Genomic DNA, 21,764 nt, shown 5'->3' with positions numbered 1-21,764 from the left:
AAACCATTTTCTCCAAATTTTCCTTAGGATTTTCTATTAGGCCTCTGATTCTTAAAGCAAACTCCATCTGAGAATACTGTGTCGAAATCAAATCAAAATCCATTTTCTCTATTACATTTTCAGTTTCTGTCATTTTGGCTTCCAATCTAATATCATTTTGAGCAAGATCTTCCACTCTTTCATCCAAAATCTCAATACTTTTAACCATGCTTTGTATTGCAGATGTGATGTCTGCTCTCATTTCTTTTAATTTCTCTGTAAACTTCTCCTCCAACTTTTTCTCCATTATCTCAACAAATTGCTGCATTTGCTTTTCCATAGTCTCTTGCAACAGATTCTGCAAATCTTTTGCTGTAAAAGCTGATACAGATTCAGATGCAGAGGACAATGAAGTTTTCACCGAAGACTGCTGCCTCAGGGCAGGAACTTTAGAAGATATAACCGCCATTTTCACCCTCTCTTGTTAACTACGCACTTTCACTTACAGATTCAGCAAAGTCCATTGAGTTAAAGATCAAAACATCATCTTCACCAAAATCTCCTGCATCGCTCTGCCTGCGTCCTCGTTCTCAAAAGCTCTTCCTTGCTAGCAGGGATGGTTGCGAACGCCCTGTTCTGCTCCAAAAAACCCGGAGCAGAGGCGCCTCGCAGTCCGGAGCATGCCCAGGCTTCGGGGGGGCTCAATCCTTCAGCCGCCAAAACTCTAAGTTCTGGCAGCCCCGGAGAGCTCTACCCCTACCTGGACGCTCACCCCCTCCTCTTCTCCCGAGGTGGGGGCTTCCGAGCCGCCGAACAGCTGATCGACGCTGTTTTCGGCAGCTCTACGGAGCCGCGAGACTGACAGCCAAGAAATGGCTGTCTCCGGCGTCGCCTTGCCATCCGGAAGTCTCCTAAAGTTTCCTTGTTGTGTAAGCCGTTTTTCCAGCTTCTCTCTGTATTTCACAGAGAGACCCTCTTCGTCAGAGTTCTCTAACCAAGAGCCCTGTTAAATGATTTTCTGACTCAGTTGCTTATTGGAGAGAGCATACTGAGGCAGACCTTACGGCCAAATTTGGCCTTCAGAATGAAGATCTCTCTCGAGAAAATCTACGGTACTTGGTCCTGTATACTTACTCAGCCCCAGTGAACCAACGGCAGGATTCCAACCAGGGTTTCCAGCAGAAATGGCTCCTAATTTAACTACTGCGCTCATCATCGTGCCTGGCTGCCATTTGGGGAAAGACATTCCTGCAGTCATGTCAGGAAGACAGCCCAGCAAAACGTTTCCTGGCCTTCTGGGTGCCAAGCAGCAAGGGAAATAGAGTTTCACCCGTTTCTGTGGGGCACTGAAGGCTGAGCGATTCTCATCTTCCTGGGGGAACCCCCAGAGGACTGGAAGAGAGCTGGTGCAGTTCCAGTCTTCGAAAAAGGAGAAAAAGTGGATCCAGAAAACCACAATCAGTTTGACGTCAATGCCCGGGAAGATTCTGGGAAAGGTAATCGAGCAGTGGGTGTAGAGAGGACCGTCGCAGGGAAGAGTGGGTCACTTTGTTCTTCACAGCACCTGAGGGCAGGACAAGGAGCAGTGGGTGGAAACTCTTCAGCGGGTGATCCAACCTGGGACTAAGGAGAAATTTCCTGAAAGTGGGAACTATTAAGCATCCACCTGTGCTTTTCTGTTGCTGATGCAGCTGAATATGCTTCAACCTGTGGCTTACCAGACCTGCTTATTCCCCAAGCCCATGTTGGTCCACTGGATTCCTGAGCAAGCTGCAGGGAGCCAACACACCCATTCATTTTTCTTCCAACAAGAAGAAAATATTTGTAAGAGTCAGTAGGATACGATAGTAGGCATGGTTGACCAAATGGGAGCTGCTTGTAAAATCTCCTACCTTTAAAGCACCAGGAGAGAAAGCTGAGTCCAGTTCACCTCAAAGGTGCTGACCTATAAACTGAATGGCATCCTGGGTCAAATCTGCACCCAGGAATCTTGCAAATCCTTCCTTTCCTCCGAGACTGCCCTAACTAAAATGAGGCAGAGAGACAGCCTCTGCCGCCCTGGTGTTGCCAAGAGAAACTCTTTCTCAACCTGCAACAGGACAGGATCCTCACCTTCCAAGGAGGGAGGCCACAACCCCTCAGCCACAGAAGTCCTCTCTTTGGACCAAGCGCTGTCCAGTATATGTGTGTGTGTATGTGTGTGTGTGTGTAAAGGTTCCCCCGCACATGCGTGCTAGTCGTTTCCAACTCTAGGGGCCGGTGCTCATCTCTGTTTCAAAGCCGAAGAGCCAGCGCTTGTCTGAGGACGTCTCCGTGGTCATGTGGCTGGCACTGCTAAGCTTGTAAGCCGCCCTGAGTCTTCAGAGAAGGGCGGGATATAAATGTAATAAAAAAAATAAATAAATGACTAGACACCAAAGGCGCACGGAACGCTGTTACCTTCCCACCGGAGTGGTCCCTATTTTTCTACTTGCATTTTTACGTGCTTTCGAACGGATGGAACCTTGTAGGGTAGGTAAGGCAGGTTGTATGACCTGAGCTGGTGAGTTGTGCTGCTTTTGTTCGGCTTCGTGTTTGTGGTGGTGCCATGTTTTTATAGTGGGTGTCAGTTTGCTTATTGTGTGGTTTGGAGGGGTTTAAAGTGGCTGATGTTGCAGCTGTAGTTAGGTTTCTGTTTTGTGGTTGTGCGTCGTTATCATTGTGGGTTCGGTCCTAGGCTGGCAGCTGAGACCAGCCCATCCACTCAAAACACCCCCCCACCCAATCAGAACACACCTAATCCCCCACACAATCAGAGCACACCTCCACCCACAGAACACACCCCCTCTGGCAGTTTAAAAAAGAGGAAAAACAGCCACTACCACATGCTTCTCCCAGAAGAAGGAAGCAGAAGCCACCAGCCTGAGGATGACGGATGGGATTCCGTCGAAACGTTGCTCTTACACCTTCAATTCTACATGGGGAAAAAACCCGAATGACCAAAGATACATATATATATATAAAATGCTTGTTAACTATTTAGATTACCTTGCTAGGCCCCAAACATGGGACAAATCTTTATTTCCTGCTTCAGCCTAAGGCCATCGACAGGCAGTAGTCACAACAGTGACAGCTCATATTTGTGTAAATTTTTTTTTAGATTGCTATCAGTCTCCCTTTAATTCTTTGTTAGCAATCTAAAAAAAAATTTACACACACATATGTATATATATAATATATATATTATATATATATAATATTTAATTCATGTGCACCATCTTCTTCCCCCGAGGAAACACTTTCTAGCACCAGCTAATCCCAGCTTATTTTTGCTGCCTAGCTGTTCTTTATGTTATGGAACAGTAATTCTGAATTAATTTGTATGCAATTCTTCAGTTATGTAGCTAATCTGCATATTTTACTTTCTGGATGCAAAATGTTTCTGTGAAGGTTTAAGAAAGCATGGAGGAGAATTTCAGCAGCCAAACAGCTGCAGCTTTGTGCCTGGCAGAAGGCGGTATTGGCACTCTGAGTATGTGGGGGAAAGTGGTAGGATGGACGGGAGGGAAAAGGGAAGAGGGGGCTGCAAGGCGGTGGAGAGAGACCCAGGCCCTGTTTTCAAAGGCCCTGGAGTCCATTTTGGGGGGACCCCTTCTCCCTTCCCCACCTGCAGCGGAAAGCAGTCCGGGGGGCTTCTCTTCCTGCGAGGAAATTGGGAGAGCCCAGGGCTGGGTCTGAGGGTGGGATCCTGTAGCCAGAGCCCTTCCCTTGAGGGGCCCCCCGGGGAGAAGAAGCCCCTCCTGGGCAGGGCTGGAAGAGCATCAGCCTCGCTCTTCCCATTGGGCCGCCTTGCCTGCTGGGTCTGGACTTCCTTCCAGCAAGGAGCCTGCTGGGTGCCTGCCCTGCCGCCTTTAAGGACAGCGTGACGGCCTGATGCTCTGAACGTTTGGCGGTCTGCAAGTTTAGTGCTGAATCTGCCTATCTTTATTTTGTGCAACATCCTTTCATTGTGCTATCATACGTGGCCGTGAAGAAAGTGAAAACTGAGAAAGTTAGATTCCTTCCTTGGTGTTTTCATGCTTTATTTATTTAGTACTGATTATTTATTAGTTTCCTCTGGTTGCATACTTCCTCCCAGAGGTCCCTAAGTGATTTACAAGAGCGCAACGCAACCTTCTTAAGTAAGGTAATAACAATAAAACAAAGTTTTAAATCAATACATTCAAAAATTAAACCAAAGCCCATTTTTAAGAGCAGAAATGGTAAATAATTAACAGATGACCGTGAGATGAAAGTATGAGGGGCAGACCCAGCCTTTCGCCTTGCCGGGGCTAGGAACTCTGAACCACTCCAGATCCGGGTGCAGCCCCCAGGAGCCCCCGTAGGCTGGAAAGGCCCAGACAGCCCCACAACTGCTGAGGCAGGAAGCCGGACCAGAGGGGTTTGGCCCAGCTGCACCCACAGCTTTCCCTCTGCAAAAAGACAAAGGCTGCTAAAAGCACAAAGGAAAGTCAATGGGTTGCTTTGAACTTCCCTGTCATATTCACGAGTTGAGAGAAGTTGCAAAACGTGGTGATATCAATGAGCAATTATTTTTCAGACCAATTTTATGCCCTAATGCTTCCGCCAAATTGTGAGAAGTATCTTTGCAAATTAATGGCCCTGAATTAGGCTTTAAAATGAATACAGAAGCTGATATAAGTCTGATTTCAAGACTCACTCTAAAGAAGCTCTTAGTGAGCCTGCCTTACCCAGCAGATAACTGCTTCCCTTAGGATACTTAACAGAAATAATAGAGAATAACAGAGTTGGAAGGCACCTTGGAGGTCATCTAGTCCAACCCTCTTTCTTGAGCAGGAGACTCTCTAGACCACAGGTGTCAAACTGCATCACGTGACGTGTCACAATGTATCGTGACTTTTTTCACATTGCCGGAGGTGGGGTGGACGCGGCCTCTGCATGATGCAAACGGCCCACGGGCCGTCAGTTTGACACCCCTGCTCTAGACCATTTCAGACAAATGGCTGTCCAGTCTCTTCTTGAAAAACTCCGGTGATGGAGCACCCACAATTTCTGGAGCAAGCTGTTTCACTGGTTAACTGTTCTCACTGTTAGGAAGTTTCTCCTTAGTTCTAGGCTGCTTCTACTTGATAGGAAGCACAAAGGCCACGAGTGGATGACATCCATGCTCCATGCTCAGACAAGTAGTGCAATCAGTCTAATGCACTGTGGAAAGACTTCTCAAGGTGCCTCCTGAGAAAGTGGAACATTACGGATTTCTTCCATAAAGATTAAGGAGGGGCTTACTTTCCATGCATGCCAGGTGTAGGGCAGGAGGCCTTCAGTTCTATGTTGCCACACCATCCAAGCACGGCCCAATCCTTGAAATGTCCACTGATGCAGTGTGCTGTCTCTTGAACAAGATCTTCCCCTTACTGGAGATCTTCAAGCAAAGACTGGGTTTGTCCACAACACTTTAATGGACCATCCACTGAGAAGGAACTACATGACCATTTATTCACTTACCATCTCACATACCAGTAGTCCTTGCTTAACAATGGTAATTGGGAACTCTGTGCCAAGGGATGCAGCTGTAAGGCGCAATCTCGCACAGCTGTGCCGATTTACGACAGCAGTCCCAGCAGTCCCAGCTTGGACTCTCCCAATCACAGTGTCTTGCAGTCACGTCATCACCATTTGCCTCCTGCCAGCTTCCCCCGTTGAAACTGGTTGTTGGAAGCTGGCAGTGATCACATGACCAGGGCAATGCTGTGATGGCCACAATTACAAGTATCTGTCATTAAGGCCCCTGATTCCGGTTGCTGAACAAGTGGACATAAGCAAGGGCTACCTGAATGTGACTCTTGGAGGCTCACAAATGTTTATTTGTTGAAGAAAACTTATACGGCTGTCCAACTCACTCTCACTGACTGGGTGGTTTACGAAGGTAAAAACCCAGTATAAAAGCAATGAAAAGCAATCCAAAGAGTAGTCCAGACGGAGGTGAGTAGGAAACCATGCAGACCGCCTCCCTCTCCAGGAAAGGGCGCACAACCTGCGGTTGCGCAAAGCCCCTCCTGGCCAGGAGTGCCACCAGCTCTTCAAGCAGGAGCCACAAGTCCAGGAGAACCCCCAGATGAGGCACTGGGTCTGTCTGGGGCGGTGCCGCCCCATCCGAGACCAAAAATGGCAATTCTCCGTGGCCCAAAGAATAAATTTCTCCTCCTGGGTCCCATCAGTTGACATTCCCTGAAAGACATGCCCTCCCTGCCGGATCATTTTTTATATAATAACTTTATTGAAGTTTTTAATAGATACAGTAAATATCAATACAAACTAAAAGATTAAAGAAAAGCCAGGGGAAAAAAAGTGAAGAGAAAAAAGGAAAAGAAAAGAAAGAGAACAAAAGAGAAAAGAAATATAAAGTAGCTTCTAACTTTCAACACACGTAGCATAAGCTAACACAAGTCTCTAACCTCTTCTTCCTTTATTCTAACTCAGACATGTCAAACACAAGGCCCGGGGGCCGGATTCGGCCTGTGAAGTGGTTTCATGTGGCCCGCGAAGCCATCCTGGAAACAGTGAGGGACCGGCCCCCACTGCCCTGGCCCTGGCCCAGAGACCCTCATCCTGCCAGAGACCCTCAGATCTGTCCCACTCCTGCCCAGGCCCCCCCATGGGCACCCTTGATGCCAACAATGTAGAGCTGGCCACGCCCACCCAGTAGGCCATACGCACTCTAGCCACGCCCACCCAGTAGGCCATGCCCACCCTGGCCACACCCACCCGGCCCCTTGAGGGCAACCGCAATGCTGATTCGGCCCTCAATGAAATTGAGTTTGACACCCCTGTTCTAACTCATACACAATTCAGTTGTAATCATTTCGGTCCTGATTCAGCAAAAAAGTCCATTAGACGCTACCAGAAATATCAAACACATAATTTACCTCCGATCAAATGCTTCATCCTTTTGCACTTTCACCATCTTGGCCATTAATTCCCTCCAGTGGTGTTGCGGGATTTGACCATTCATCAATCTCCCAAAGATTCTTCAGATTTTTTTCCGAGTTACTTCATAAATCCAGTGAAGAGGTTCAGAGTTTCTTCTCACATCTGCTCTTTGTCCAACTCCTTTCTTGATTTTCCTTGGATTTCTGGTTTAGTCCCTTTTTCCAGTTTTATTATATTCCATGCTTACAAGTCCTAGTCCTGTGTCAGGAATGTTGCTTTTTAAAGTCACCCTTAACATCTTCTAAAAGTTTAATCATTGGAGCCGGCATGCTTTCCAAGATATTAGTTACTAATATCTCAGTCCATGTTTTCAAAGAACTCTTTAAGCAACTCAAAAATGTGCCGGGGCAGGCCATTTTGAAACTTTAAAAGTTGATAAATGCATTTTCCTTTTTTTCTTTCTGCTTGGTCCTTTAGTCCCCTCTAGTGTCCATTTACAACATTCAAAGAATCTCATGTCCTAATATAGATTTAATTTGTTTCAGTCATTTCCCACAGGTGTGTTATTTAATTATATACTTGTTTTTCAAATCTAACAGAAAAAATATAATTTTTCCAAATTCCTCTGGTTTCCTAGTCTGTTTATAGCTTTCTTAAATCTTTTTTTTGCTTTTTATTTATATTGTTTTTAAACTCTTATGTATTTATTTAAAATTCCTAGTATTAACAAAATAAGATAAAACTTACCAGGTGTCAAATTAAACTCAGTGTTTTGAAGGTCTCTAATATCTATGAGATAGTTAAATAATCCTTTCCCAGAATGATTGGAAAATGACTGCAGCTGGCTTTTTAAAGGTTCTGTTGTGGCTGGGAGCCAGATGTTGTCTCCATCATCTCCTGATGCTCAGTCCTAGGGAGGCCCATTGTTCTACGAACTTCTCAGGAGAAGCTGCCCATTGGAGTGCTTATGGGCAATCTCCAGCCTTCTCCTTCTCTGGAGAGGTTCCAAAGGACGGGTCTATTTGCTGGTCCCTTGTTCTCTACTTATTTATTAAATTTATTTTATTTATTAAATTATTCTTATGGTCATCATCTGCACTGTTCACAGAGAAATCTTCAGTCCACCATGATGCATCTGGAAGCTGCTCTTTCTTGCTGCATCTGATGAGGATAGGTAGATGTAACCGGGAGAGGTGAGCCCTCAAATTCTCATGCCATGTAGGACATTATAGGTCACTACCAGCATCTCGAATTGCACCCAGAAGCGCACTGGGAGCCAATGCACCTCATGGGCCAGAGGTATAACGAGTCCTGCTTGAGCATCAGACGTAACTGCCTGCGCTGCCACACGGTGCACCAATGAAGTGCTTCCATTCCATCACACCATTTGGGGGGATTTTTAGAATTCTCAATTTCCAGAACAGGAGGAGTTAAGCGCAGGTGTAAGGAAAAGCAAACCAAGCAGTTAATATATTTATTTCCTCTAATGTAATTCAGTTTATAATGAAGAGTGCTGCTGGCAGTGGACTGTTCTGAGCCACCCAGACCTGCTGACTTCTGGAGCTCAGATGTCCACCCCTTTTGTTGCTAGGAAACAGTTGCAGAAAGAGACCCTTGGTCCCTCCTTGTGAGAAATCCTTCCTCCACTAGAGAAACTCTCCAGTGGAACCTCACCGACTTTGAGCTCCCTCAGGGGCAGCCTTCTGCTTTCACGGAGATGCTTCTCTGAGCAGGAATCAGGCTCAGGGGGGCCTTCCCGGCACACAAGGCAATCCTGCCTCACCTGCTGCTGCTGCAGCGGCCTCCCTTCTCCATTCCTGCCCCCTGTGAGGAAGCCAAAGGAATCTGGCTGGTGGCGCAGGCAGCTCCACTGCGAGGCCACTCCCCAGTGCCTCCTGCAACACCCGGCACCCTCACGTTCCATGAAGGCCCACTGGATGGGTGCCCCCCTGCGGGGTGAGCTGCCTTTGCTGGGGAGATGGGTGCCACGGTTTGTCCAGCTCCCTGCTAGGGATTTTCATGGAGTCCAAAGCCACTGACCCCTTGAAGAGGGAGGCATCTCTGAAAGCTGCCAGAAGGACCGTGGGCCGTACTCACCCCACCCTTAAGACCGTGCCCCTCCCCGTGTTGGGCTGTTGTGCGGGGGACTAGGCGTTTGGCTGCCCAGAGTTGCTTGACAGTGAGGCAGGCTGCATATAGACTGAACAAACAAACAAGAAGAGAATGGAAGTGATCTGCTCCAGGAGCCTCTGGCTGCCATTTGCATCTTTTCCAATAAAGTTACCCAACCTCAGGGCCATTGCGGGGGGGGGGGGGCTCTACCTGGCCTGGAAAAGACTGCCGAGAGGGAGGGTCCTCTGCATTGCTTCTTGTCCCTCAGAGCGGTGTGTGGCCACTTCTCCTTCACTCCTGGCCTCTGGGGCCGGGGGGGGCACTGCTCTGGGCAGCCTAGCCAGCCCTGCTGGACGAGGGCCTTTTTCTGGGACATGGAAAAGGCAGCATGGAAATGGGAAGACAGGCAGAACATGCAGGCCATTTGGAGGGGGGGGACATCTCTCCGCCACCCCCCCCCCGGGTGGGCCAGCCATAGAAGGACAGCAATGGCCCATCCCACAAGGGGTGCCTGCTGTGGCTGCTGGAGACGTGCCAAGGAGGGGGCCAGGTGTGGGAGGGGAGGGGGGCGTGTGACAGGCGGCCTGCCTCTGCCTGGAAGCACTTGACACCTGAAGAAAGAGGCGCTTTAACATTTGGAGGGTTCTGGAGCCATAAATCACAGGCCAGGCTGCTTGAAAAGGATAGAATACATTCAATTTTACAGGATATTAAGCTTCATCTAATTTGAACATAGGAATGGACCAGCAAAATAAATGACCAATTTCTGAAGGAGAAATTACCATTTGGCTGGTGCCATTATGAAGCTGCTGGCATTTTATCATGTTCTTAACATAATATTGCTTGTCTATTGATGCATAGTTATAATGCCAGCACAAATTAGACGGTGGCGAGAGAGGAGAAGATGAGGGCTGTCGAAAAATGGGCATCATTTGTCAAATTTTCCTCCTGAGATCTTTTGTGCTGACGATGATATGCAGATTAAAGTAGAAGTAAATGGAGGATGGGGCAAAACAAAGTGAGGGAAGGGACTTCCGGTCAAAGGGTGGTGGTGGTCGCATGAGGCCAGATGGAGAGAAGGATGACTCTCTGGAACCACTTGCTCTTCCTTGGAGACCTCCAACGTGGACTCTGCACGATCCCTGAAATTCTGGGATCACACCATCTTGGGACAAGAGCTTTAGGGACTTGGAAATGGCAGTCAGTGAATATTTTCTTTGAAGTGAGGCCACTCCATGGAGCTTCCATGCAACCCTTTCCTCATTAGTAGACCATCACCTACTACTTGATGAGATAGAAAAATGTGAGCTACACATCACCACCACCAGATGGATTTGTAACTGGCTGACCAACCGCACTCAACGTGTAGTCCTTAATGGAACTGCATCTACATGGATAGAGTCATGCAGTAGGGCACCCCAAGGCTCTGTTTTAGGCCCAGTACACTTCAACATCTTCATCTATGATTTGGATGAGGGGATGGATGGGGAATTCATTAAATTTGCAGACGACACTAAGCTGGCAGGAATAGCCAACACTCCAAAAGACAGGCTTAAGGTACAGGAGGTTCTGGACAGACTTGAACACTGGGCGCTATCCAACAAAATGAGTTTCAATGTGGAGAAAAGCAAAGTCTTACATTTAGACAAGAAAAACCAAATGCACAGGTATAGTATAGGTGGTACCTTGCTCAATAGTAGTAACTGTGAAAGAGATCTCGGAGTCCTAGTGGGCAATCACTTCAATATGAGCCAGCAGTGTGCGGTAGCTGCCAAAAAAGCCAACACGGTGCTAGGCTGCCTTAACAGAGGGAGAGAATCAAGATCACGTGAAGTGTTAATACCACTTTACAAGGCCTTGGTAAGGCCACACTTGGAATACTGCATCCAGTTTTGGTCGCCATGATGTAAAAAAGATGTGGGGACTCTAGAAAGAGTGCTGTGGCTGGAAAGGCTGTTCTGTACCAGCCTGCTACTGGCCCTGCAGAAAAGGCAGGGACAACCCCTCCACAAACGGCAAGAGGCTGGAACTACGCCTGCCAAATTTATAGCTACAAAAACAAACAAGACACGAACCAAGAAACCGGAGCTTTAAGAAGCATGAACCATCCGAGCGGTTGCCTTCAGCAAACCAGCCCTCCCAGACATTCCCCTTATATAGAGTTCAGGGCGTGGCTTCTCTCTGCCTCCTTCCGAGAAGCCCCATTGCCTTCCTCTGTTTACTCCTAATTGACTGCCTCCTACGTCGTCGGGCGTCCTTGAACAGGGCCAGCTGTGGGTCATCTTCATCCACACTGTCAGGCTCACACAGCTGGGTCTCCGTGGTGACCAAGTGGGAGGGGCCTGGCTGATGGCTATCATCAGCAAGATCTTCAACCCCCTCAGCAAGGTCTTCAACACCCCCCTCCTCCTCTGAGTCGTCCGACCCAACTGCCGAACCCACAGGCTGACCCTGAATCACAACAAAGGCTCCCTTCCTGGGTCCCGTGAAATGATGTTCCTTGGTAACATGCCTCTCCTGATGGATCTGGTGGGACAGGTAGATGTAACTCATAGTGATATGGAAATCTGTTGATGCAGACCAGAACTGCATTTGCTGACTCACCTTCAGTTTATGCTCCATTACTTTGCAAAGGTCTTTTTTGCCATCCTAGTTCATGGCTGCCGAGACAAGAGCCAAGACTAGGCAGGGCCATCAATAAAGGTGGGAGAGGCAGCAGACTGGAGGCCTCAGAAATTAGCTCCTGTGAACAGGCTCAACTTGGAGGCTGCTGGGCATGGGCAGCACTGGGGTCCTTTGCTTTACCCCAAGCTGATCTGTACGTGTTCTGTTTCCACAATAAAAGCTGTTTACCGGGCTTGCCGTGCCCTTGAAGCTTCTGCAGTTAGCTGCTGAGCGCAAAATTGTTTCTGGAGATTGGAGATTTATTGCCAGGTCTACTGTGAAGTCTGACTCCAATATCCCTCATCCTATCCCTGTTCATTTCATCTCTGTTTCCTAAATGAAGAACTTGGCACTCATCTCTGTTAAATTTCATCCTGGTACTCTAGCTCATTTATCTAAGCTATCAAGACCGTGTTGAAATTTATTTCTACCCTCTGGAGCAGAGGTTGTCAAGCGTGCGATGCTGTGACCCCTAAAACAATGAGTTCATTTCTGTGGACACCCCCACCATGGATAAGACTGTCAGATGCTTTGCTCCGGCACCTGGGCCAAGCAGCATCTTGGTCTGGCAGGATCCCTGGGAAGCCAGAAGGATCCCTGGGAAGCCAGAAGGACCCACCGGGTGGGAGAGAGGCGGGGAGGCTGACTCGGGGTTCAGAGCAAGAGTCAGAGGGCAGCGTCCTTCAGGTGCGGATCTTGAGCTTCCCAGCACCCACAAAATGCTTTTGGGGTGAAGGAGGCATCAGGATTTGTTGGCTCAGGCTTGGCCAACACAGTAGGTCCTCCGCAGGCTGTGGATGAGTTTGAGGAAATGAGGCAGGAAGAAGCTGCTGTCCTAACAGCCAAAGGCCTGGCAGGCAGGTGGGGAAAAGCACCGGGCAGGGAAGTGCAGGATCTAGTTGGCCCCTTTTTCCTCAGAGGCAATGTAGGGAATCTTGGAGCCCCATTTCAGATGGACCTTCCTCCCCCCAGGCAATCCAGACTGCCACTCCAAGCATGATCAGCTTCCCAGGTGCCAGTTTGCCCCGCCAGTGCAAGGCTGCCACTTCAATGGTTTGTGGGGTCCTTGGTGCTCTCTGAGCTTGGCTGTTTTCTTGCAGACATTTCATTACCCAACTAGGTGATATCATCAGTGCTAGAAGGAAACGGGGCTTGCTTTCTGTTCATATACAAATGACGTGCCCTGCCAGTATTGGTAGGAGTGTTCTTGGTAGTTCTTGATTAGGCTGTTGTTTACCATTAGGTTGGTGGGTTGAGATGGTAGTGCCTTGATTGGGGTATTATTTACTGCTTGTTGGTCTGGCGTTCATCTTGGTGTTCATCTCTGCATATCTGGGTGTTGATTGCTGATGAGGAAGCATCTTGGTCTTTTAGTTTCCTTCTTAGCTTTTTGGTTGTCTCTTTTGAATGGTATGTAGATGTTGTTTATCTCTATGTGCCTATTGATGGCTGACTTGTCTGAGTGTCAGGCCTCCAGGAATTCTTTGGTGTTTTTGCACTTGGCTTTGTCTAGGATGCTCACAGTTTCCCAGTTGAAACTGTGGTTAAGTCTATCCATATGTTGTGCAATTAAGGAGTTTTCTAGACCCAGAATATTTGGGTCTCCCTTGTCTAACACCTGCATCACTCCTCCACCCTTTGGTCACCTCCTGAGAATAGAGGACTCAAGGGTGTTCCTGCTGGCCCTCCACTTGGTTCTTCTTCTTCTTCTCCAGTTCAGTGAGGACCATTAATCAGCTTTCCTCATCCCAGGAATTTGGGACACCTGTGGCCTTAGGCTGGCCTAGCGGGAAACCCACTACTGTCCACGGAAGAGAGCTGCAACTCAACGCGTCTTCTTCCACGGTGACATGAAGTGGGGAGGGCTCAAAATGGAGTCTTCAGGACTGTCTGCCTGTGACTGTTCTTGGAGTCTTGTATGACCCTGGAGACAGTATCCAGGGTGACATCCAGTCACTTGAAGAATATGTCCAGACTTGTCGTAACCTTTCCCATCTCAGTCCTAACGATGCGATATGGCAGCCCTTAAGCAAAGGGCCAAGGATTTGGGAGCCCAGTCAGAGCCGACGCCCCAGCCAGGGATGTGTCCCTGGGCTGCCGTTCACTCTTTCTCAAGGCAGCTGGATGGCCAAGCCAAACAACCAGCCCCAAATCCAGAAGAGGCCAGCCTGGCAAGGTTCATGCTTGCCCAGCAGCTGTTCTGAAAACAAGGGGGCAAAGGCTGCCCCAGTGGGGAAGGGGCCAACTCACCTTTTCTGTGCTGGTCCCATGGAAGAGATGCCCTCCCTCCCTCAGCTAACAATACCTCATCTACTCCAATTTTATTTCGCTTAATGTCCCTGAATTGTGTCTTATTATTTTTTTTAAAGTCACCTCACTGGTTTTAATAATTATGGGGTTTTTTAGTTGCTGTCTCACTCAGAGTTTTGCTTTGCTGTGTTTTGTTTTGAGCTGTGGCTGCACTAAAATGTCTTCTTTCGTTTTATCCTGTCAGGGACCAGGCATCACTCAGTTCACAGGTGTAACCGCAAGGCCTGTGAATGTTTGAACCCAGGAAGAAAACTCCTCTGGCCCTTCACTTTCTTCACCACCCATTTGCCTTGGGTGGGCACTGCCCCTTGACACAAACTGAGGTTTTGATATTTAGCAGAATATCATCTGTAGGCAGCCATTTGTCTTTCTTCCTGCCATCAAAATGCTACACCAGAACAGCATCGTAACTTGCTGATGTTTCTCCCAAAAACTTTATTTCTAATTTCTATTCCTTCTAGTCCAACTTTTCTTAAGCTTTATTCTGCATGTTGGATAAAAAGAACAAGAGGATACTGGCAGTCTTGGTGCCTTCCTGGCCCTGTTTTGAACCATTTATTTGCTTCAGATGCCTTGTGGTTTCCACATTCGCCATTCAAATTCCTTGACAGACAATTGAAGTGGCGAGGACACCCATGTTTCTGGGCTCTCCACAATTTGCTGTGATCTTACAACCCAGAGACTTTTAGTAAATAATAAAGCCAAGGCAGGTGTCTTTCTGGAGCTCACTTGCTCTTTCCGTTATCCCTCGGCTCTTGATGATGCCATCTTGAGTTCTCTCATCTCTTCTGATTCCGGCAAGTGGCTCTTGTTCCAGGGTTTACTGAACTGAAATTGCACAATTCTGGTATCTGGTACCTGAGCTAAGTTCAACTGTTCAATAACTTGAGCTTCTGTAATGCTGTCGTTTTTGGGTTTTGGAACATAAATAGATTTTTCCCAGCCCCTTGGCCGTTCTGTGCTTTCCATGCTGCTTATAAATCGCAAGGAGCTCCTTAACTGCATCACCTTGTAAAATCTGAAGCAGCCCTGCTGCTGTTTCATCAACTCTTGCAGTTTTGGTGTTAGCAATATTTTTTAGTGCCCATCCGGGCCAGAGTGTCTGGCAGAGGTTCAGTGATCAAATCTTTGTATGTAGTATTGATTTGGGGACATTTTCTTCCATATGTTCACACTTCTCTGCTTTATATCTTCTGTATCCAATACATTAATCTGCCTTTTGTGTCTTTCATTCTGCTGTTTTTTGCATAAAAGTTTTCCTTGATTTCTGAAGTTTTATTAAATAGCTATTTTGCCTTTTCTCTTTGTTTCTTCCTCAATTTCCTTGCACTGCATATAATTCTATATCGCTTCGTGAGAACAATTAATCAGTGGGATGCCTTGCCCCCATGGGTGGAAGTTTTTTTTAAAAAGGATTGGACAGCCATTGGTCAAGGATTGTATAGGGTCTCCTGCTTGGGCAGGGCCTTGGACTATTTATTTATTTTATTTATTTTATTTTAATTCCATTTATATCCCGCCCTTCTCCGAAGACTCAGGGCGGCTTACAAGCTTAGCAGCAGCCTTCATTCTATGTATATGCCTGCTTATTAGGGCTTTCACACACACCCCAAGCGGCATTATTACAAAGTCAGCTTAATTGCCCCCAACAATCTGGGTCCTCATTTTACCTACCTGGGAAGGATGGAAGGCTGAGTCAACCTTGAGCCTGGTGGGACTCGAACCTGCACTAATGGCAGGCAGCTGGTTTTACTTAAGGAGGCATTAGCCCACTGCTCCACCAAGGCTCCACCAAGGCTCTAGAAGACCTCCAAAGTCTCTTCCAACTCAATTACTCTGTATAAGAGTAATTCTGGAAGTCAAATTTTGCCGGGACAAAATAGTCTTCTGCCTATGTTGCTTTTCCTTTCTTCCTTTCTTTAGATATCTTCAGTTTCTGAGCCAAGAGCCAATTCCTCTTCTTTTGCTTTTTGCATTTGCTGATATTTATTTTATTTATATCTTACCTTTATTATTTTGATAAGTAACTCAAGGCGATGAACACACCTAATACTCCTACCTCTTTTTTTCCCCACCACAACAACCCTGTGAGAGGCAGTGACTGACCCAAAGTCACCCAGCCTGCTCCCATGCCCAAGGCAGAACTAGAACTCACCATCTCCTGGCTTTTGGCCTGGTGCCTTAACACAAGACCAAATTAGCTCTTCACGTTTTCCTTATACTTAATTTCCGTTCAGGGTTCTTCAAGCACTCTGTTCAAATTAATTCCAAATAATCAGATGGAAAATTGTTGAGGCTTTTCATCTGCTTATTAGATTTGTGTTCCACCACAATCAGAATGACTTTGGGTGGTTCACATTGTCAGAGTGTGGCCAGATCTTCTTGAACTGGGGTGGGGTGGGGGCTTTGCAAGGGTGGCCAGTGAGAGCGAAGGAGTTTCTGCTTCTCCTCCTGGGTCCCCCTCTGCCCTTCCTCCTCCAGTCTGGGCGGATCGGGAGAGGGTGGAAAGAAAGGCCGAGTTCCACACGGCTTCCTGTCTCCAGGATCTGCTCAGCTTCTCCACTGGGGTGGGGTGAGCCTCTCTCTGCCCAGTCTTTCCCCAGAGACGCCAGGGCTCCTTCGCTCCCAGCCGATTCTCCACCCTCTCCAGTTTGGGGCCTCTGTGGAGTCTTGTCCCTCCAAGTCCACCTCCCTTCTTCCGGGGAAGACACCTGCGGGCCTTCCTTTCACTTCCAGATCACAAACTGATGACTTTTCTCCCCAGCCACATCCTTCCCTCCATCTTGCACAAACCTATCTATCTATCTATCTATCTATCTATCTATCTATCTATCTATCATCTATCTATCATCTATCTATATCTATCTATCATCTATCTATCTATCTATCTATCTATCTATCTATCTATCTATCTATCTATCTATCTATCTATCTAACTGTCTCTCTGTCTGTCTGTCTGTCTGTCTGTCTGTCTGTCTGTCTCTAGTTCCCCCCCCCCCCCGCAACATGTCACACAGCAGCAAAGCAGCTGCTTCTGCCCCCAGGGCATCTCGGCCCCCCAGCCCCCAGCCCTGCATCTCAGCACCCCAGCTGCTTTGCTTATGCCACAACCTGACTCACAGCAGCAGAACGGCAGCCAGGCCAGGCCACTAAAACCCATGTGCCATATACACATTCCAATAAAGAGCCACAATAAAAGAGTATAAAAAACCCAAATCATCACACAATAGTCTGGTTCTACAAAGGCTCCATAAAACGTTTTGTTCTGTAATAGCTTGAGGAATGCCAAGGAAGTGGGGAGATGGAATTCCTCAGGGGATACCATTCCTGAATGTCACAGGCTGAGAGAATCACCCTGAGGAATGGCAGGAAGACATGCCTGGCCAAGATGTGAAGTGCGGGAACCCTAACCCTCAAAAGCCCCCATCTTCCCTTCCCTTCCCTTGCAAAAACAGGTCGCCAGCACTTTCTCCTGTGACGTCTAACTTGGGCTGGTTAACATTCGGTAGGGAAGGTGTTCTTGGGAGTTCTTTGGTGCCAAATATGGGGACTTAAAGGTGAAAAACAACATGTTGAGTTGCATTTGGACACTAACAAGGAGCCTGTGCCAGGCTGGGAGCAGAGGTGGAATACGATGTTGGCAGAGCCCTCCCTCCCCTCCCCCCAGTAACTGGACTCTTCTCTTCTGGACCATCGTAAGCTTCTGGAGGGCCTTCGAAGGCAGACCCATACAGAGTGCATTGCGGGAGTCCAGGTGAGGAATGATGACAGAAGGAAGGGTCTCAAAGCCCTCTTGTCCTAGGTAGGAGTATAACTGATGCACCAACTAGAGCCGGGCAACACTCAGCTGAGGTAGCGGGGCCTGAGCTGATCACGGGCCCACCTACCCGTCTTGCAGGAGGACCCAGGTCATGGACCGCCTCCATCAGAAGTTGCTCTGCATCAGCATCCCCAAAGCAAAGCTACCAAGGCATCTTGAGCAACTGTTGTGTCTCGCTTGGGCTCACCTTCAACTGTTTCATCCTACGGAGACTCTCACAGAGTAGCTGCCAGACCCCGGGTGGTCTCTGATGCCAACCCCACACACAGCCTGGCTTCTGATACAAATCAGGGTATTTATTGCAATCATAAATCTTTAACGGTTGTGATACAAACCGAAACATTTCTGAATAGAGTAGAGACCCCAGAGCTTCCTTTTCAAGGAATCCAAAGAGACAAATTGCTAATTTAGGTTTGATGCAAGAATTGTCAATTTCCGATAGCTTTTGAATAATTTATGTTCTACAGTCCTTGCATTCCATTCATGAATTATATCCCAAGGTTTTAGTAATACTATTCAATCATAATTAGTTTTTTGTGCATTATAAATTCTAGGTCTTCCGCTCTGTTCCATCCCCGGGCCCCACCCGGGGAAGAGAAGAAATCTCTTGGTGTTGATCATCGTGTTGCTGTCTTTCCGTGGCTGCGTGTCCAGCTCTCCACAGTCAGGAGCTGGAGCTGCAGCCCAACGTTGCTGTCTCAGTCAGAATTAAACCTTTACTCCGTTTACTCCAAAGGTCAGTCTGCCAATCTGCAACGGATCTTCTCTGAATCTGAATGCAGGGTGGGCTTCGCAGCGTATGTGGACTAATGCTGCCCAGAGCACCCATCCTCAGGAGCGTGAGCCAGATGGCGAATGGGGTGCACCGTAACGCTGCAGTGGCGTCCATGGGGTGGCCCCAAGCTCCATCTCCAGGGGCGAGGAAACACCTTCTCTGACCTCCCAGAGCAACTCTGGATAAAGCAGGCACTCCTGCACTAGACGGACCAAGAAAAAGCGGCTTTATTCTGCAAAAACTGCCTTCACTTCATTCGCTGCTGTGTTCAATCTTCAGTGAGCAGACTGCAAAATTTTGGTTCCCGAATCCCCCAGTTTTGCAAGATCCCCCATTAGCAACATTCACTTGTTGGTATTTTTCCTTCCGCTTTTATGATTTGGCCGTGCAGTGAAAGGTTTTGCTACTTTTTTTTCTCTAAAGAGAAATGTTACTTCCTAGCTCAGCTACTTGATGGGTTTATTTTTTTCCCTTTGTTTTTGCTTCATCTCTTCCCCTTTGGGAGCTTCATTTTTCCCCTCAGCAGAAGCCCCCCCCCTCCCCGACAGGCCCCCAGAAGACACTCTGGCAGGCCCTCTGGCCACATATCTCCCCTTCCTCTCAAAGTCTACCACTATTCACGAGCTGCAGCAGCTGTAAATCTTAGCTCAAAATACTAATTATGTTTCATTTGCAAACAGGAGGTTGCTATTTCCATCCTGTGCAGTTCATGGTTCTGATGTGTTTGGCTGAAATCTGCGAGGCAAAAGCTTTTGGAGTGAAAGAGGAAATTATGGGATGTAGAAAGTGCAAAGACGGGTGTAAAGCTGGTGGTGAGAAGGAGGGTTGGGAGACGTCTGGCATCTCCTTATAGGGAGGGGGAGGGGGAGGAGGAGGAGGAGGAGGAGGAGGAGGAGGCAGCTCAAGGCAACACAACAGCAGCAGCACCTGGAAAAGTGCTTCAGGGATAAATCACAGAAGTTTTGGCTGCTGCAGGCCACAGTGTTTGGAAATGGCTGACTGGCAGATGTGTACACACACACACAAACACACAGAGTACTGATAAGATGTTTTGTGGGTCTCATTACAGGTGGGGATGAGACAGCATACAGGGCGGAGGTACAAAAACTATCCGTATGGTGTAGTAACAACAACTTGCACCTGAACATCGGCAAGACGAAAGAGATGGTGCTAGACTTCCGGAGGAAAAAGGAGGAACCTGCCCCACTTTACATTGGGGAGGGCTGCGTGGAGAGAGTTTCCTCCTTTAAATTTCTGGGAGTCCACCTCTGTGAAGATCTGACCTGGAAAGTTAATACAACCCAGGTGGCCAGAAAGGCCCAACAGAGACTCCACTTTCTCAGGGTCTTGCGGAAGAACAGGGTAGAACAACAGCTAATGACCCTCTTTTACCGGTCTACCATAGAGAGCGTCCTCTCGTATGGTATTGTGGTCTCGTATGCTGGTCTGACAGCCGCAGATAGGAAAGTATTACAGAGGGTGGTGAGCACAGCACAAGACATTGTGGGCTGTTCCCTGACACCACTGGATGACCTCACCAGGGCTAGCTGCCTTGGAAGAGGGAGGAAAATTCTCAGGGATGACTCACACCCTGGACAGTATCTGTTTACTCTCCTACCATCCGGTAGGAGATATAGGAGTATAGCCAGCTGCACCAACAGGCTGAAAAACACCTTTTATCCGTGGGCTGTTAGGCTTTGAATGAGAAATAACTTGTGTGAATTTTATGCAGAATTGACTTGGGAGGCCGGTGTGTGGTGTAGTTGGTTCACATGGTGTAGTAAGATGGAGGGTTTGTTGTCACTGTGTGTTGGGGGGTGGGAGCACAAAGGGAGGCTCAGCTAATTTCAATGTATACATAGTTGTACTTTGACAATAAAGATTCATTCATTCATACTTCATCTTTTCTCAGCCTCACAGCAGACAATAAAAGGATGGAGTAACTGCACATTAGCTTCAGTTACCTGAGTCAAGAGAGGCGTCCTCTTGGGTCTAAATCCTCCTCCTCCTCCTCCTCCTCCTCCTCCTCCTCCTCCTCCTCCTCCTCCTCCTCCTCCTCCTCCTCCCAGCCCTTGTCCATCCACTGCAAGATGAAGGCCTCTTCCACATATTTCCAACCATTATGAGTTTTCTTTTGCCAGTTGGGCCTGCAATACTGGCTGATGTCATCGATCCATCTTGTTTTAGGTCTCTTTCATGGGTGCTTTTGATCGAGTGGGATCCATTCTACGACTGCCTTGATCCACCTGCCCTTCGGTCTCCAGCCCATTTCCATTTCCATTCTTTTGCTCTCTTGATGGCATCGTATATTTTAATTTGTTCTCCAATCCATGTGCGGGTCTTTCTATCTTGCCCTGTGATGCTGAGCATGTAGTTTCCCATGGCTCTTTGCACCGCAAGTAGCTTTTGTACCGATTGTGAGGTTAGTGTCCATGTTTCGCCGGCATACGTCAGAGTAGGTTGCACACAACAATGGCTGAAAATCACCAACAAGCAAATTGGTTCAGGATTCAAGTAACTCTGCCCAGTCATAGGATCCATTTGAATCCCTCGTCCAAGTTGGAATCAATGCCATCCCCAACATCTTGGAACTGCTGCCCGCTCAACAACCCCCCCCCCCAATGCCGGTGAACCGCAGGTCTCAGCCATCCACACAGCTGACCCTGCTCGTGAAGAAGGGATGGGTGTCCTCTTTTAGGAAGAGGAAATGGGTGGAGGTGAAATATTTTGGGAAGGTCAATGTAATTTTTGACATGATCAGTGTGATTGCAGACAGCCAGAAAAATGCACTAGATTTGACCCAGTTCAGTGACTGGGTGAGTTGTGGCTGTAAGACCAACATCTGTTTCCCTAAAACTCACAGAACCAGAGGAGTTGAAAGAGGCCTGGTGCAACCCATTCTGTGTGGGTACTTGTAGTGTATGCTCTTAAAGCACACACACACACACACACACACACACACACACACACACACACGGAAGGTCAGCACAGCAGGGGCCTGGACAGCACCAGGCTATAATCGCTTTTGGCGGGGAAACCTGAATAGAGCAAGTCGTTGACAGCCCCAGGGCATGGTCAGCTCTGGCGAGAAGCCAGGGTTTAAATCCATTGGCCACCTGCACTGGCGGGAAGCTCAGGTTTGAATCTATTGGTCACGATTCACCTGGGCAGGTA

Source organism: Vipera ursinii, assembly GCF_947247035.1.
Source record: "Vipera ursinii genome assembly, chromosome: 13".
NCBI classification, from domain to species: domain Eukaryota; kingdom Metazoa; phylum Chordata; class Lepidosauria; order Squamata; family Viperidae; genus Vipera; species Vipera ursinii.
Note: the sequence above shows the minus strand (reverse complement) of the source record.